At 44.8% G+C, this 18,357-nt stretch overlaps 1 pseudogene and 1 gene segment (V, D, J or C); both read left to right on the plus strand.

Moving 5' to 3' along the window:
- Nucleotides 1–18,357, plus strand: part of LOC134497132 (immunoglobulin heavy variable 3-23-like) — a 140,558-nt gene that overhangs the window by 44,737 nt on the left and 77,464 nt on the right.
- LOC134496108 (immunoglobulin gamma-1 heavy chain-like) lies at nucleotides 10,446–14,470 on the plus strand (annotated as a pseudogene).

Below are 18,357 nucleotides of genomic sequence, written 5' to 3' on the forward strand. Positions count from 1 at the left end.
CTCCTGGCCTGTAAGGCCTCAAGACACGGCTGTGACACCTCGCTCGGGATGAGAGGGGGGATAATTCATCATGGGCGTGGCTGGCGCCCAGAGGCGGCCTCAGGAAATTTTAACAAGACTGCAATTTCACCAACTTGAGTTTATATATTATATATTATATTTTATACTTTATAGTGCCTATTATATGTGTAGAGCTATATTTTTATAATGTATTTTTGAACTGAGAATTTACTGTTATTGTTTTATTTTTTTTGTAAACCACCCAGAGTCATTTTGAGACGGGCGGTATAAGAATAGAATGAATGAATGAATGAATGAACGAATGAATACATACATACATACATACATACATACATACATACATTGGAACTCTTCATTCTTTTATTGGTCTTGAAGTTCAACCCTCATTTACTCTTTCTTGAGACACAGATCTTCTCCTCTCCCTCTTTATGTGCATTTGTTTCTGTGTCTATATATCCTCTCTCCCTCTATCCATAGATGTACTACATACATGTACAAACACACACATACACGCATGCAAACACATATAGTCATTTGAAAGTTTAAATACATTTAAATTCATTTTCCTCTGCTAGCAGTATAAATCTACTAATAAAATGACGATGCTGCAAGACCCACAAGTGTTTGGTGTGGAGTGACGCTGAGGAAGGGGACAGAAGCCGGAAAATAAGGCCTAAAAACGTCAGGCCAAGGGTAGCCTAATTGCGGTTGTGTTATAATACTTACAATAGCAAAGGGGTTCTCAAATCAATTCCAGGGAAAGTCATGTTCTAGGAGGTTGGGGAAAATTGCCTTCCCACCTGCCGTCCTCCCCACCTCCAGCAAAAGAATGACCTCCACAGCCCTTATTCTTACAAGCCCTGATTCTATCCTCACCTCTCTCACTGGACCTCTTTTGGTCTTCCGGAGCTCAGTAACTTCTTCCTACCTCCCTTCCCCTATTAGGTTACAGGCATCTACCTGGAGGGTTAAGAGTTCTGGCTCATCTGCTCCAGTTTTCCACTAGGGGGCACTCCTGGTCTGCAAAATCCCCCTGAATCTAGAGCCAGTAGAAAGGATGTATTCAGAGGGGATGACACTTCTGAGGCTGATCATTTCCACCATTTTTAGATGAAAACTTCCTCCTTCTACAGGAGAAGACAATGTTAACACCAGTCTTTGTTTCCTATTATAGGTTAAAGTGAATTGACTTGAAGATACATTATGATTTCTTCCCCTTTCTCAGCCCACACATCAGGACAACTTAACAGTATCTTCTTTTCCTTGACTTTGACTTTGGGTGTTGAGTGGACAGAGAAAGTATCGTTTGCAAAACATTGTTTCTTTACTTGGAGTCATGTTGGTATCAGAACAATTCTATATTTTTTTAAAGAAACCATCAATAAGGAAACTAGGAAACTAGTTTCTTAATATTTTAAGAAACCATGGATAAGGAAACAAGGTTTATCATAACTTTTGGACCAAATTTGTTATACTTTAGTGTCTGTTTAAACAATTATTCTCCATATTGGGTTGAAGAATCTAGAAACAATTTTGTGAATTCTTGGAGAGCTGCAGTGCAGTTTTATTTAACCTGCAATATATGCACCTTTGGCCATTCATAATGATTAGTCTCTTGTTATGCCTCTAATAGAATGACACATTGCAGTGAGCTTCAAGGAGGGGTGCCAGGATGTTGAGGAAGCACTGTCCCTCCCTTCTTTTGGATTTCCATACACCATTTATTCCCCCTGAAAAGTAATGAAAATGTAAATATCACAGGTCTCTCCTGACATCTTTTTAGTGTATTGCATTTGTGTTGAATCTATAAGTGCAGAATATTCTGTTACCTCCACACACCTTTACTTCGTCTCCTTCGTTATAATCTTTAGTTCCTTCTAGTTCCCTCTGGTGTCTAACCTTCAAAGTCCCATCTTCTCCATTTTTAAACAAAGAATTCAAAACAAAGGAGTTTTCCCATGGGAAGCGTCCTAACAGTCAGGAATCATGCTGAGATGAGGACTAGGTCTCTAGTGTTTATTACCTCTACATAAGACAGAATCCTAACAAAATGACGAAGCATGGGAAAACCCAGGCAGATAAACCCCAAAAGTTAAGGCGGGTCTGATCTTCGTCTCTTTGAATGGCTGCTTAGTTCATAAGTACTACACATGCATTTTCCACCCTGGATAGAGGCCCCCTCCTGCTCGCCATCAGTACTCATGACATCACCCTCCCCTCCAGATTCACAATCCATTTCAGCCCCCTCCCTTCCAGAGGTTTGATATGATAATGTCATATCTGTACCCTTAGACCATCTTTAATGATCACCAATTTTATATCAGTGAGCACTGGGTGTCCTTTCAAAGGTGCCATCTGTGGCTTCAGCAAAAAAAAAATGCTCTTCCCTTTTCTCCCAGAGGGCTAAACCTGCTGGAGACTGCTTTGTTGTGGCCTCCTCATGAGGAGCCCCTGTCTGGAGGACATATGGGTGATCTCAAGTCGTCTCCTTATCCAGAGAGGAATTATGAAGAGTCGGTCTACATGACCACTATTCACTCCACTCTGGTCCTCAGTTCACCATCTCTTCCCTGGAAGTTCCCACACACTTTGACCTCCCATAATCTCCCAATCTGCCTTGCCTGTTAGGTCAAAAGAATAAGTGTCTCCAGATAGGAAAAAGTGCTTTTGAAAATCTAATGTATATTTCACCAAGATCTAATTCATTATAAAATTAACCTTTGTGTTTCTGTGTCCATTTTCCCACCATCTACAATAGAGCATAGCAGGTGGAATGAAAGGACAAAGATAAATGCAATCCTTTTCCCCAGTTTGTTTCCTCTACTTCCGTAACAGAGGGATTTATTTTGTGTATATGCTACCTGAGAAGAAGATATCAGCCCTCTAGTAAGAACTTTAGGACTCTTTTGTCATAGGTGTCGAATCAGAAAGTTTGCTGGAGGGAAATGGAAAATTATTAATATGGCCTGAAGATTCCAATTTCAACTTCACTCTTTGCAATGTGATCGGGGTGAGCCTGGACTCAGATAAAATCCTGGAATTGGATATCATCATTCAATATCCTGGAAGCAGGTAGGAAATCAAACTTTTAATTAATTGTTCTAAAGATCTAAACTGTGCAATAAACATTCCATATATTCAGGAATTATCTGCCTGAGAGGCAGGGATTCATCAAAGTGTCCAGACTACCAAGGCCATCTACCAAGAAGCTCTGCTTCCCTTTTATCCTGAAGTGTATGTTAATGCAGAGAGACCCTTCCTCTTTATATGCCTCCTTCTCCTCCCTCCTCAAGCTGTAGCTAGAGGTCCAGAGCCAGACTGCCTGGAACTTCTTCTCTGACACACTGAGAAAGGAAAATGATCCTTCTGGTCCAACTCATTTCCCTTTTAGCAGCCTTCCAAGGTAATAGTTCATCCATCCAGAGATGGAAGCTAAAGGGCTCTTATATGGTAGAAATTAATGGACTGGAGCAAGATGGATAAAGTCTGCATATCAATATTTCCTTTCCAGATGTCCAAATGGAGCTGAGGCTGGTGGAATCTGGAGGGGATATAAAAAGGGAAGTGTCATTAGATATAGTCTCATTTTGGAGGCATCCTTGGTTTTTTTTCTGTTTTTCTGGTTTATTTCCATATTAGTTCACCAAAAAGGTCTCAAGAATATTTCACATCTAAGGTGTAATGGTTGCCTAATCCCAAATACTCAGTCTCACAAGCTCGGGCTTAAAGATAACTGATTTATTAAAGGAATAGTATGCAAATACAGAGAAAGCTGAGAATGAGCAAAAGCGCGCCAAATACAAACTTAAAAGCCTTGCCTGTAAGCAAGTTCCGCCCCATCCCTCGTCAGGACGCTCCCCCTTCCAGGTGCTAGAAGCCGTTAGACGCGCCTGGGAAAGTAACCTTGAGCAGGAGCGCAAACCCAAACATACATTCCAAGCCCTCAAAACAACGGAGGGTGAAGGAATGGAAAAACCCCGGGTGAAGGAACACGGAACAGAAGAGGACATGTGAAACGTTACAATGTTAACAGCACATTGAAATGAGAACATGACATATTGCCCCTCCAAAAAAAAACTATGGAGCAGGTTTGTCAGGGTAGGCAGAGTGGAATTGGGCTACGAGACGAGGGGAAAGGACGTCCGAAGCAGCAACCCATTCAGGATGAGGGAAATGTTTCCAGCGGACGAGGTATTGTAAAGTGGAGCGCTGGCGTCGGGAGTCGAGGATGGATGTCACCTCGAAGTGTTGCTGGTTGTCGATCATGAGTGGAGGTGGTGGAATGGGTTGTGGATGCCAGCGGTCCGACGACAGGCAGGGTTTGAGTAAACTACAATGGAAAACAGGATGTAAACGTTTAAGGTTGTGAGGCAAATCAAGTTTAAACGTAACAGGGTTGAGTTGAGCAACAATTGGAAAAGGTCCGACAAATTTAGGGCCAAGTTTCTTAGAGGGCTGTGGGGACTTGATAAACTTAGTAGATAAGTAGACTTTATCCCCGACAGCAAAGGATGGTTCTGGGGAACGCTTTGCATCGGCATGGCGTTTATAGGTAGCCTGGGCATGGAGGAGAGCCAGTTGAATATTAGACCATGAGTCTTTTAGAGAGTCCGCCCAGTCAGTAAGGGAGGCTGGTAGCAGTTGAGGATGAGGAAGTTCAGGAATAGGAACAAACTCACGTCCAAAAACTGTTTTAAAAGGAACTTGACCAGTGGTTTGATGAACGGCATTGTTGTAAGCGACTTCAGCAAATGGGAGTAAGTCGACCCAATTGTCCTGTTGGTAGTTAACAAAAGCCCTGAGGTACTGTTCCAGTGTGGAATTAACCGCCTCTGTAGATCCGTCCGTTTCCGGATGCCAGGCGGTGGAAAGTGACTGTTTTGTACCCAAAAGTTTTAAAAATGCCCGCCAGAATTGTGACGTAAATTGTGTGCCTCTGTCACTCACCAAACGGGCGGGGATACCGTGGAGGCGGTACACGTGGGTGAGGAAGAGGCGTGCCAGCTGTTGTGCGGTGGGGATAGACGCGCATGGGATAAAGTGGGCTTGTTTGGAGAAAAAGTCTTTGACCACCCAAATGACAGTTTTGCGTTGACTAGGGGGTAGATCAACGATAAAGTCCATGGAAATGTCCTGCCAAGGGACAGATGGGGTGGCAACGGGTTGAAGGAGACCTTGGGGTTTGCCTGGTTTGCGCTTTATCGCAGCACATACAGGGCACGCAGTGACATATGCCTTCAGGTCTTTGAGTAAAGTTGGCCACCAGAATTGCCGGCGAACAAGGTGCAAAGTTTTTACGTAGCCAAAATGTCCAGCCAGCTTGTCATCGTGGCAGCGCTGGAGTATGGTTTTTCGCATAGCATCGGGTACATAAAGGCGATCGTTGCGCCAGGCAAGATCGTCGGTGAAAGTTAAAATGTGTCTATTGGTTTGCAACCAAGTATCTGTTTTAAGGTGGGAAAGCAACTGTTGTTGCAAATCGGAGGGAATTGACATGTGCGGCGAGCGGCTGGAAGGCAGAGCGGGTGGAGGTTGCGTTGATTGCGCTCGGGTCTGGCTGCGAGTCACTGCTGCCAAACTTAATTGTTTGTCGGTCCAGACGGTGCCTTGGACCGTTGGCCCTGGGCCAGCATCTTGGGGTCTGCGGGAGAGTGCATCAGCTAAAAAGTTCTTCTTGCCTGGTATAAATTTAAGGGTGAAGTCGAAGCGGCTGAAAAACTCAGCCCAGCGCAGCTGTTTGGGACTGAGTTTTCGACTGGTGCTTAGAGCTTCCAGATTTTTATGGTCGGTCCAGACTTCAAAAGGGCTTGAAGTGCCTTCCAATAGGTGTCGCCATGTTTCTAAAGCCGTTTTTACAGCAAAAGCCTCTTTTTCCCAAACGTGCCATCTTCTCTCCGTTTCAGTGAATTTGCGAGAGAGGTAGGCACAGGGTTTTAAGGCGCCAGATTGATCAGATTGTAACAAAATTGCTCCTATGGAGAAATCAGAAGCATCGACTTGTACAACAAAGGGTTTAGAGGGGTTTGGATGCTGTAAAATTGGTTCTGTGGTAAAGATTTGTTTGAGCGCTTCGAACGCTTGCTGACAGGCAGGAGTCCATTTAAGGAGCGCGCCTGGGTTCTTTGAACGTCGCGTATCCCCCTGTCCTTTAGTTTTTAACAGTTCAGTAAGGGGGAGGGCGATTTCAGCAAAATTTTGGGCGAATGCCCGATAAAAATTAGAGAATCCAAGGAAACTTTGTAATTGTCTCCTGGTACGGGGAGGCTCCCATGCCACAATAGCCTCTACTTTTGCAGGGTCCATTTCAATGCCCTGAGCTGAAATTCGATAGCCTAGGTAATCAATTTGTGACTGATGAAATGCACATTTTGACAGTTTTGCGTACAATTCTGCTTTTTTCAATTTAGCCAGTACCTGACGCACCAAGTGGATATGTTCTGACATGGTTTCAGTATAAATCAATACATCATCCAAATATACCAGTACCCCCTTAAATAGGTGGTCATGCAAGACCTCATTGATTAGTTGCATAAAAACCCCAGGTGCTCCGGATAAACCAAATGGTAAGACTTTGTATTGGAAAGCCCCAAGAGGACAGTTAAATGCTGTTTTCCACTCATCCCCTTCCCTTATGCGAATACGAAAATAAGCTTCTCTCAAATCCAGTTTTGAGAAAATTTTGCCTCTGGCCAGATGTGATAACATATCTTTGATCAGGGGCAAAGGATATTTATTTAATATTGAGACCGCATTGAGCCCGCGGAAATCGGTACAAAGCCTTAATGACCCATCCTTTTTTGGCCTGAATAGGACAGGGGCTCCTACCGGGGAATTAGCCGGCTCAATGAAACCCCTAGCCAGGTTTTTGTCAATGAACTCCCTGAGCGTAATGAGCTCTTTGGGAGACATGGGGTATATTTTTGGGTGAGGCAATTTTACGTTTGGTAAAAACTCAATGGCACAGTCCATTTTTCGGTGGGGTGGCAAGCGATCCGCTTCCTTTTCCCCAAATACCTCAGCAAAATCCTGATACTGATTGGGTAGTCCCTCAAGAGGTTGAAGCGTTTGCACATTAGTATACGCTACCCCTCCACCCTCCATGTCTTCCAGTAGGTCCTTTTCGGGTACTTTGTAAAATCCATCTGCAAAAGTCACAGTTCTATGCAGCCAGTTGATAAAAGGGTTCTGTTGCACAAACCAAGGCATCCCCAAGATTACCAGAGGACCCCCCACTGGAGCTACCACAAATGGCAGCTTTTCTTGGTGGGAGCCCATCTGCAAGGCGACCAGTCCCGTGGAATGATTGACTGCTTTCCCTCCCGCCATAGTTCCATCCAATTGGGTGAAAATCATAGGTCTTGGCAAAGGGAACGTGGGCAGTTCCAGAGCCGCTACGACATCAGGGTGCATAAGGGAACGGGAGCAACCCGAATCTAGCATGGCCCACACTTCCACAGTTTTGGTTTTTGAGCTCAGTTTAACTTTAACAGTCAGTGTGGGGAAATTTCCACTCACCGAATCGTGGTTACGCCCGGTTTCTTCCACCTGCCCTAGGGCGCCCTTCAGGGCAGGTGGTAGGCTTTTCCCGCCGGCTGCTCGAATTGCAACTCTTCTTCCTCTTCTCCGAAGGGTAGTTCTGGGGGGTCCAGTTCCGCGACGGCTGCTTTCAGTTTTCGCGGTGGAGCAGGAGCAGGCGACTTTACCGTAGGTTTCGTCTGTCGTTCCTCTGGACGGCGTCTCGGGCACGACGTGGCTCAATGCCCTTCTTTCCCACATCTGAGGCACTGACCCTTGGAGAACCGTCGCTCCCTCTCCTCTTCCCAGGTTTTCGGTTTGGGGCGGCTGGCAAGTCCAGATGTGCGCGCTCCTCTAGCAAGACGCGTTTGTCTAAGCTCTTTGGTATGGGCATAGGTTTGTAGGGCATTTTCTGCGCTGCCCGCCAACTGAATCCACCCATATAGCGTTTTGGGATCATCTCTTCCTAGTGCCCATCGAAGGATTTCGGGTTCTAGCCCCTGTTTGAACAATTCAATTATTGTTGGCTCAGACCAGTCTTCCACTTTTCCTGCCAAAGCTTTAAATTCCAACGCATATTTGGCAACTGAGAGGGACCCTTGGTAGAGTTTCCGCAGGTCATTTTTAGCTGTTTCTTGAGCTAGGGGGTCTTCGAAATGCTGTTTAAGTGCCCACAAAAAGTCATCGAAGTCCTCTAACTCAGTTGCCTCAGCCTGGCATAGTTGCACATACCAATCCGCTGCCCTTCCTCTCAGCTTGTTGGCAATGAAATTGATCTTGCCATGTTCTGACCGAAAGTTCCGACCCCAATCTTCTATATAATGCTTGGCATTAGTGATAAAGAAGGAGAGCGTTGTGGGATCCCCATCGAATTTCACTCCAAATGGTGGGAAGGTTCTTGCCGGCTCAGCTGGCTGTGGCGGTGCCGCGAATGTCAGCGTACGCCGAGCCCCCATGGGTGGTCGATCCCTAGGAGGTCTTGCCTCTCGCTCCCCCCCTTGACGGGCTGATCGAGTCTTGCTTCTCCCCCGGGTTGATAGGGTACTGTGCCTGGGGTACTGTGACGGCTCTTCCTCCCAATCCTCCGGGGTGGGCTCTGCCTCTCTGGGTAGATCCTTAAGGATTGTCACTATTAAATCCATTTTATCCTCTAATGCCCTCATACGGGCTGGAGTGACCGGCTCTTCCGGAGGTTGGTTGGTTACCACCACCCTCGGTGACAAGGGGACTTCGGGCTCCCAGGACAATTGTGGAGACCCCCTCCCCGGTGCTCTTTCCATAACAGTTCTATGTTCACTCCTGAGACTCTCCTGCATGGATATCAGCAGCTCGTCTAATTGGATATCTCGCAACTCCCGACGTGCTGCTCTTTGCGCTCTCGAGGTTAGCGCTGGCCGGATTCTGGCCGCCTCCCGTTCCTCCTCGCTTCCCTCACTTGCGCGAAGCTGAGGTTCTGTCATCGCTAGCGTTCCCTCTTATCCAACGATTGGATGGGGCTAGCGGAAAATGGATGAAATGATTCTCAGCTTTATGTAACGGTTGCCTAATCCCAAATACTCAGTCTCACAAGCTCGGGCTTAAAGATAACTGATTTATTAAAGGAATAGTATGCAAATACAGAGAAAGCTGAGAATGAGCAAAAGCGCGCCAAATACAAACTTAAAAGCCTTGCCTGTAAGCAAGTTCCGCCCCATCCCTCGTCAGGACGCTCCCCCTCCCAGGTGCTAGAAGCCGTTAGACACGCCTGGGAAAGTAACCTTGAGCAGGAGCGCAAACCCAAACATACATTCCAAGCCCTCAAAACAACGGAGGGTGAAGGAATGGAAAAACCCCGGGTGAAGGAACACGGAACAGAAGAGGACATGTGAAACGTTACAATGTTAACAGCACATTGAAATGAGAACATGACATAAGGAGGCTCCAATCCTCACTGGGAAGCCATGTCAGAGTTGACATCAGATGGTCTCTGCTAGATAGAGAGCAACGGAACCCTTTGGGGAATAGAAAGAGACTTATTTGTATTTCCCAGTCCAGAGAAAGAGTGTATGTCCTGGCATTTTTATGGGTATATGGCATTGGTAACTAACGCTACTGCTATTGCTATTATTATTATTATTGGTATTGGTATTATTATTATTACTATTACTCTTTCAAATTGTATGACTGCCCATCTGGCTGAATCAACTCTGGGCAAGTGGCAACCTAATCAGGAACACTCTACAGGCCTCCAATACATTTGTTTTTTTAAAAAATCAACTTTCAGACTCGGACGTTAATGTAAAATTCAAATGTGGCTTACCAATAGGTCCTTATGGCTTGGTCTGCATTCACTTATTTTGAGTTTCTTCAAAAGGATGTGGTCAAGGAAACAACGGTGCAGCATACATCCTGAACTCCGATGTGCCATGCTATCTATGTCTGGGGTCTAACGTGGCTATTTCCTGAAATTTCAGGGCATGATTTCTTCCTGTCACCTTAAAACCCTTAGTTGAATTGAGGAGGTTCTGTCAGATTTGCTTTAATTATTCCAGTGTAAACTGCCCTTTCTCCTATGTCCTGTATGTGAATGGTGTGTTGAAATAAATCTATACCTCAATGCCCTGAGGGGCTCTTTTATGCTGAGTGATATGTAAATCGGGCCGCAATTTCCTCTTTAAAGGAGCCCCGTGGTTTCCCCTTCATGCTACCCCCACCAACACAAAGTTTGTGCAGTCTCCCAAATCCTCACCTGTCAATTCCCCTCCAATCATTAGAGGGAGCAAAAATGATCCTGTGGCTGAACTTGGTGTCCTTCCTAGCAGTCCTCAGAGGTAATTGTTTCTACTATATTCAGGTCCTTTCCATCTTAATTCTTGTATACAGGAGATTTCACCAAAACACCTGTCTTTGTAGGTGTCCAGTCTGAGGACCAGTTGGTGGAGTCCGGAGGGGACGTGAGAAGGCCTGGAGAGTCCCTCCATCTCCCCTGCCAAGGCTCCGGATTCACCTTCAGCAGCAAGGATATGTACTGGGTGAGACAGGCCCCTGGAAAAGGCCTGGAATGGGTTGCAGTGATTGGTAGATTCTCATCTCCAATTTATTATTCGGATAAAGTCCAGGGACATTTCACCATCTCCAGGGATGATTCCCGCAGCCAGCTGTATCTGCAAATGTACAGCCTGAAGCCAGAGGACTCGGCAGTCTATTACTGTGTGGGAGACACAGTGAGAGGAAGTGAGTCTGAAGCCTGGCAAAACTTTCTCTTCCTCAGAAGAACTCTCCAAGTTGATTCAGTCACAGGAGGTTGAGTTTGTGTATTTGGAATGAGCAGCAGCAAATAAACCTCCACAGTATGAAGTGAGAGCCCACAGCTGATCTTGGAAGACGCGGTGGGTAATGCGGTGTCAGAAGGAGTCAAGATCTCTCTCTTCCTCCTTACTTTCTTCCCCAAATACTGCTATTCCCGCCATGCAGATTTCCCTCCTAAAGCAAGGAAAAAGGTGAAAAGGGAACAAGAAGCACCCAGCTGTTCTGACAAAAGATCCCTTTCAGACTTGGCCAGAGATCTTTCACATAAAAGGACCCATTCAGGTCAACATTCTTCCTAGGCCGAAGAGATCTCCACAAAAGATTCCGTCTCCAGAAAGTTCACCTTCCGATCTAGCAGCACCAAACATGAAGAGGTCCCAGCTCGGCAGGAAGCCAAACTGCCCCAAGCAAAGGGAACCCTGACCCAGCAGGGGCCCCTCCACAGAGCGCCCCCCCTCTGAACACCGGGGAATTGCTCCTTCCCAGAATTCCTAGAGAGCGCCCCCTTTCCATCCACCGGCCAAGTGCGCTTGCACGGACATTGCTAGAGGGCGGAAACACTTTCACATCGCAGTCGCAAAGCTTGTCCATATAAAGGGCTGGCAGGAAATTCCTAAGTGTTTCCGCCTCCAAGCAGCTTGGAAAATAAACTTTGAGCGGGTGAGATTTCCTTCAAACAGTGGTTAGAACTTCGGAAGGGGAGATGAAGGAAATCTCAGGGCAGTGGAATAAAGAGGGCCATTTTTAAAAAGTTAACATTTAAGCTGAGGTAGAAATATGGATTCCTTACCTCCAATTTATCCTTGAGATATTTTGCAGTTCAGTCCCCTTTGGTTCTCAATATCGCCACCCCTCCCCAGTTTAGTGCTTTTCTACTTGTTGCTCTTTTCTCCTTCCTTCCACATTAATATACAGGAAGTCCTCACTTAAGAACTGATTGCTTAATGACCATTCAAAGCAATGTCGGCCTTGGAAAGGGTTCTTTATGCCACTAAAGCAATTCCGACCATTGTGAAACATTGCATCAACATCCCCCCCCCCCCATGATCATGTGACCACAATTTGGGATCTTGGCAACCAGGTCATTTTTACATATCATTGCTAGGGGGCTGCGATCACGTGATCGCCATCTGCAATCCTCTCTGCTTGGTTCCCCAGAAAGTCAATGGGGAAGCCGGCAGGGAAGTTGCAAGCTATCTAATAAAGAAAGAACACCCCATTGGCTCGATCTGTTTCTTCTCTTCCTCCAATTTCTCTGATTAAACTCTGACTTACTGATTGTGCCTCGTGGCTTGGTCCGTGTTCAGTCCTTTTGGGTTTCTACAGAAGGGTGTCGTTAAGGCGAAATGTAAAAAGTGTCCTGAACAACGATGTGTGGCTCTGTTCATTTCTCTTTCAAAAAGTCTTAGTGCATGTTCATTCTCTCTTCCCTTGAATCACTTTTGAAGGAATGTTGAAAAGTGGTTCTCAAGCAAAGTCTAGAGAATGTCATATTCCAAAACATTCAGGAAAATTGCCTCCCCAGAAGAATGACTTTCACAGCCCTAAATCTTGAGAGCCAAGTCAAGAGCACATTGCATCCCTCCCCACCTGTCTCACTGGACCTCCCGAGGTCTTCTGGAGCTCAGTAACTTCTTCCTATCTCTCTTCCCCAGGTAGAATACAGGCATCTCCTTGGAGGGTTGAGACTTCTTCCTCACCTTCACCAGTTTTACACTAGGGGGCAGTTTAGTTCTGCAAAATCCCACTGACTATGGAGCAAGTGGAAAGGGAGCATTCAGAGGAGATGACAATTCTGGGACTGATCAATTTACCATTGTTGGATGAAAACTCACTGCAATTATAGCTCCCTCTACAAGACAAGATGTTAACACCGGTCTTTCTTTCTTATTTTAGGGTAAAGTAAATTGTCTTGAAGAAACAGTATGATTCCTTCCCCTTTCTCAGCCTCACAGAAGGACACGCTCATGCTAATGTGGTTTCCTTGACTTGACTTTTAAGGTGAGATGCCTGTCCTCCTCACCATTTGCAGCAGGGGGCAGTGTTTCCACCCTGATTGCATGGCTGTATGCTGGGCTGGGTTGGGATAGGGAAATAAATCAAGGGTCCCATTCTGTCACATTTTGGAGGCAGAATTATTATTTTTTTCTATTATGACCTTAAAAGTTTACTGAAAAGATCTCAAGAAAATTTAACGTCTGAAGAGGCTACAGCCCTCACAGAGAAGCCATCTCTGATCTGATAACAGATGTGCTCTGCTAAATCTTGAGCAAACTGAATGTCTTGGAGAATACAAAGTGCCGTATTTGTATTTCTCTGTCCAAAAAGAGAGTGAACATGGTAGAGTAATAATTGATAGTGGTAGTATTAGAATATTAGTGTTATTGTTTCAATTTGTACGGCTAGCCATCTTGTTGAATCAACTCTGGGCAGATAATAAGCAACAAAATCACCACCCAAAATAGCCACCAAAACTAGCCAGTCAATAAAATCTGTCCAACTGCGGAGTTAAATCAATCTAATAAACAAAACAGACCCGACCATGTCCAGCTATTTCTCCTTTGGCTGTGATTTCCTTGATTCTCATTTTGCAACTTAGCCATGAAAGTTCAATTCAGCTGTGGCTTAACAAGGTTCCTTAAGACTTCATCTGCATTCAGATATTTTGGGTTTCTTCAAAGAACGTGGTCAAGGGAACAGCTGTGGAGCAACCATCCTGAACTCAGATGTGTCTTTTTTTCATGTTCGGTCTCTAACAACACTGTTTGAATTAATCTCAGTGCATGTTTTCCTTCTCTTAGATTTAAACACTTTCTTAAAGTGCAAAGGTTATATCAGATATTGTTCTAGTACATCCCTTTTTCCTAAACAACAACAATAACAATAACAGTAATAACAAGAATGCATCAGTGCCTTGATTATTTTTTGGTCTGGAACATTATTTGAAATGGTGTGTGCAAAGACATGTTTACATCAATGCCCTGAGGGGCTCTTTTATCCCAAGCGATATGTAAATCAAGGGGCAATTTCCCCTTTAAAGGATCCCCACGGTTTCCCTGTTCAGGCTACACCAACCAACACAAAGGTTGTGCCGTTTCCTGAATCCTTTCCTGTCAATTCTCCTCCATTCATTCAAGGGAATAAAAATGATCCCATGGCTGAACTTGGTGTCCTTCCTAGCAGTCCTCAGAGGTAATTGTTTCCTCCCTATTCAGGTTCTTTCTATGTGTTCTGCTGGTATACAGGAGATTTCACCAAAACACTTTTCTTTGTAGGTGTTCAGTCAGAGGGCCAGTTGGTGGAGTCTGGAGGGGACCTGAGAAGGCCTGGAGGCCTCCGTGTCTCATGCCAGGCCTCTGGATTCACCTTCAGCAGCTATCACATGGACTGGGTGAGACAGGCCCCAGGAAAAGGGCTGGAATGGGTGGCCCTCGTAAGTACATCTTCTAGTACATACTATTAGGACAAAGTCAAGGGACGCTTCACCGTCTCCAGGGACAACTCCAAAAGCCAACTCTATCTGCAAATGAGCAGCCTGAAGCCAGAGGACACGGCAGTCTATTACTGTGCAAGACACACAGTGAGAGGAAGTGAGTCTGGAGCCTGGCAAAAACCTTCCCTTCCTCAGAGCAGCTCTCCAAGTTGATTAAGTCACAGAATTGAGAGGAACCTGAGAAAGCTGCCTGAGTGCGAAGAGAAACTAAGAACAGATCTTGGCCTGGGCATTGTGGGAGCTGTTTTCCATTTGAATGGGAGGAAAGCGGAAAATATCAGCAAAAAAAAAAAAAAAAGAATAGTTAAAACAAAAGAAAAGAAAAGAAAAACTCCTGAAAGATGTCAAAGGAAAAGTGCTCACTAGTTTTGCTCTCAAAAAATCTCTAGAAATACAAAATTGGATTCATTAATTAGAAATCTTAATTCTTTTATTGATTTTGCAGTTCAACCTTCATTTATTCTCTCTTGAGACCCAGATCCACCCTGTCGCTCTTTCTTTACATTTGTTTCTGTGTCTGTGTATATATTTTTCTCTCTCTATATATATATATATATGTGGAAACACACACATTGTATACACATACCCACACACTCACAAACACAGACATATGCACAAACACATATATAGGTATTTGAAATTTTAAATATATTTAAATCATATTCCCCTGCTAGCCGTAGCAATGTAGCCAGGTAATAAAATTAGGATGCTCTAAGACCCCAAATAGTTTGGTGTGGTGTGACACCGAGGAAGGGGGCCAAAGCCAGAAAATTGTTTGAGGTACTGGCCAATCCAGCATGCCTCATTAGCATGTAAATTGAGTTCATCCCATAATGCAGCTCTTCATGTTTCGGAGGAAGCTGATTGTTCCACTCCCACTTCCAGTTTTCTCTCTTTGTCCTTCTTCAAGACTGGGAGCTATGTGCATGGCTGTGTGCTGCTCCATCGTTCTAGGGGCCATGTGGTAGGCTTGGAATTCCCCTTTCTACAGGCAGGTCTTACAGCTATAGGGCTAAATGTGAATTAATTTAGGGAAGACAAAAGAAGAACAAAGATGTCATCCTTTCGAATGGAAATGTAACTGGACAATGAATGAAATGAGTAAGATATGCTTTTACTTTTCTTTGAATTTACTCTATCTAAGCATGTATTTCATTATGCTTGGGAGGGCTGAGTGTGTAAGATCAATAACCTGTGTTCCTCTTGTTAGGGTTTCCCTACTAACAGATTAAGCTACTTTTATACCTAATCATTTGGCCAGGTGAAGGGGTTGCATTTGATTGTCTCCTCTCACGTGCTTCATGCAAAATAGCCTGGGGGGAGGACCTGCCCGGACTTGTTCTTCACTTCTTTTTCTCTCTGCTGGAAATGTAGCTCAGCAAGGCTTGCTCCAAAAAGGGAGCTAGGTCCTTTAAATGTTTTGCTTTTGTTTTTGTTTTCTGTAAATAAATTAGTTTTATAGAAATGCTTGGTGTGTGACTTTTTTGACCTCTCCTGGGCTAAAGGCTTTCCCAGCATTCTGCAACAGGTTATGGGCCCAGTAAACAACGCAATAAAACCCAGAGAGAAAAGAGAGGTCAGCTCCACACCTCGTGCACAATTTAAAGGCAGGTAGCAAAGACCTGTGAAGATTTTCTTTGGAGCCACCTGGAGATTTTCCAGCAACTGCCGGTCTGCAGGACTTAGAAGCTAGCTGAGGTGACTTGCAAAAGAAGGAAGAAGCCATGGCTACCTCCCAGCCCTCAGCGATGCCTCTGGAGCGCCTATCAGAGACCAGCTATTTGAATTGGGCCCTGAAGATGGAAATGTATCTTCGCAGAGAGGATCTTTGGCTGCAAATTGGTGAGCAAACCCCCCAAAATCCCAGTGCTGAATGGCTGAGACAGGATGAGCGGGCTAGAGCCACCATTATCTTGGGAGTTGAGGACAATCAGCTAGTCCACGTGCGAGGCATGCAGTCTGCAAAGCAACTTTGGGATGCTTTGAGAGACTTATATGTAAAGGCAACAGCAGGGAGTAAAGTTACTCTGACGAAAAAGCTGTACAGAGCCTATCTTGCAGAAGGAGAAAGCCTTCCTGAGCACCTGCATTATATTCAGCAGCTGTTTGTTGAGTTGCAGGAGAGAGGAATGGAATTTACACCTCTCACAAAATCCTATATCCTCCTGTCCTCACTAAATGCAACATGGGACACGCTGATTTGTACCCTGGAGGCTATGCCTGAAGCAGACCTCACCCCATCGTATGTTACACAGCGCTTACTCGCTGAATGGGAGAAGAGAGAGGAAAGATCCCCCCCCATCTCTTCTGGAAAGCTGCAAGACCAGAAAATGAGGGAAAAGAAGGGAAAGGAACCTGAGGCCACAGCGCTAGCAAGCCAGCGATGCTTCACTTGTGGTTCAGCTGGACATTTGCAAAGAGACTGTGCCATGAGACCCAAGAGTAGAAAGACAGAGCAGAAGAACACAAGGGCAACACAGAAGAAGGCTCTTCAGACAACCCAAATTGCACAGGTTGCTGAGAAGGGTAATTCTGATGTATGGGTGTTAGATTCTGGGGCCAGTTGTCATTTATGTAATTGTAAAAGCTCTTTTGTGTCACTGTCTAAAACTGAAAGACAAAGTGTATCTTTGGCTGATGGGTCTGTCACCAAAATTATGGGACAAGGTGACTTGTATTTATCCTGCTTAGGAGAAACTGTAAAAGGTGTGTTGTATGTGCCAAATTTACAATCAAACCTTTTATCTGTGGCACAATTGGCTGCAACAGGGTATATCATAACATTTAAGAAAAATGGTTGTGAGATACGTAAAAATGGGAAATTGTGTGCTACTGGTATGTTAAAAGACTCCTTGTACATTGTGCAAAATGCAAGGAAGCCAAGCTGCAAGGCTGCAGTTGGCAACACACCATATCATGACCAATGTGTACACCTGATGCACAGGAGACTTGGTCATGCTAATTACAAGTATATAGCACAAATGCCACAGCTGTGTGCTGACCTAAAGATAAAACCCTGTGCTAAATACTTAGATTGTGTAGTTTGCAAAGAATGCAAAACACTAAAAGCTCCTGTGAGTAAGCACAGTGACAGAGTTACAACTAGACCTTTGGAAATTGTACACTCTGATATTATTGGTCCTTTTGCTCCAAGTCTTGGACAAGCAAGGTATGCAATGACCATCATTGATGATTTCTCAAGATACACATTTATCTACATCTTAAAACATAAAGATGAGGCATTTGAGAAATTTAAAAGTTTTGTGACATGGGCAAATGGAAAATTCCCTAGGCCTGTATCTGCACTCCAATGTGATAGAGGAGGAGAATACCTTTCTCACAAATTCAGAAGGTTCCTAGTGGAAAAAGGGATAGAACAAATTCTTTCTAACCCGTACACCCCTCAGCAAAATGGTGTTGCTGAAAGAAAGGGCAGAACCTTGCAAAATGCGATGGAATGCATGTTAAAAGATTCACGATTATGTTTTAAGTACTGGGGAGAAGCTTTATCGACTGCTTGTTATGTTCAGAACAGGTTGTATAACTCTATGATTCAGGACACTCCATTCCATTTGTTTTATGGTGTGAAACCAAAGGTAAGCCATCTTAGAGTGTTTGGTAGCACTGCATGGGTTCACATTCCAAAACAGCAGAGAAGGAAAGGAGGCCCCACAACAAAGAAAGCCATCTTTGTTGGCTATGAACAAAGCCAGAGGAGCTACAGGTTCATAATGGGAGAGAAATTAATAATTAGCAAAAGCGCTTCTTTTGCTGAACAAAACTGGGGGAGATTAAATTCTAGCTCTCCAGTTGAACTGACCACAAGAGAACAGCAAGGACTTGCTGCCCGGTGGTTCCAGATCGGTCTTGCCTAGCTTCCAGGTGCCAGCCTAGTTCAGGTGGTGTTGCAGTTCACAGACACTTGTCTCCTGTCCCAGTTGTGCCATGTGTCCTATCTTCTTCCAGCCTCCCAGCTTCAGTCAGCGAATCCTGCTTAGCTGCTTTTCCACAGTCTCCTCCTGCAAACTTGCTGGTTCTCC

Source organism: Candoia aspera, chromosome 4 (genome assembly GCF_035149785.1).
Source record: "Candoia aspera isolate rCanAsp1 chromosome 4, rCanAsp1.hap2, whole genome shotgun sequence".
Taxonomy (NCBI): domain Eukaryota; kingdom Metazoa; phylum Chordata; class Lepidosauria; order Squamata; family Boidae; genus Candoia; species Candoia aspera.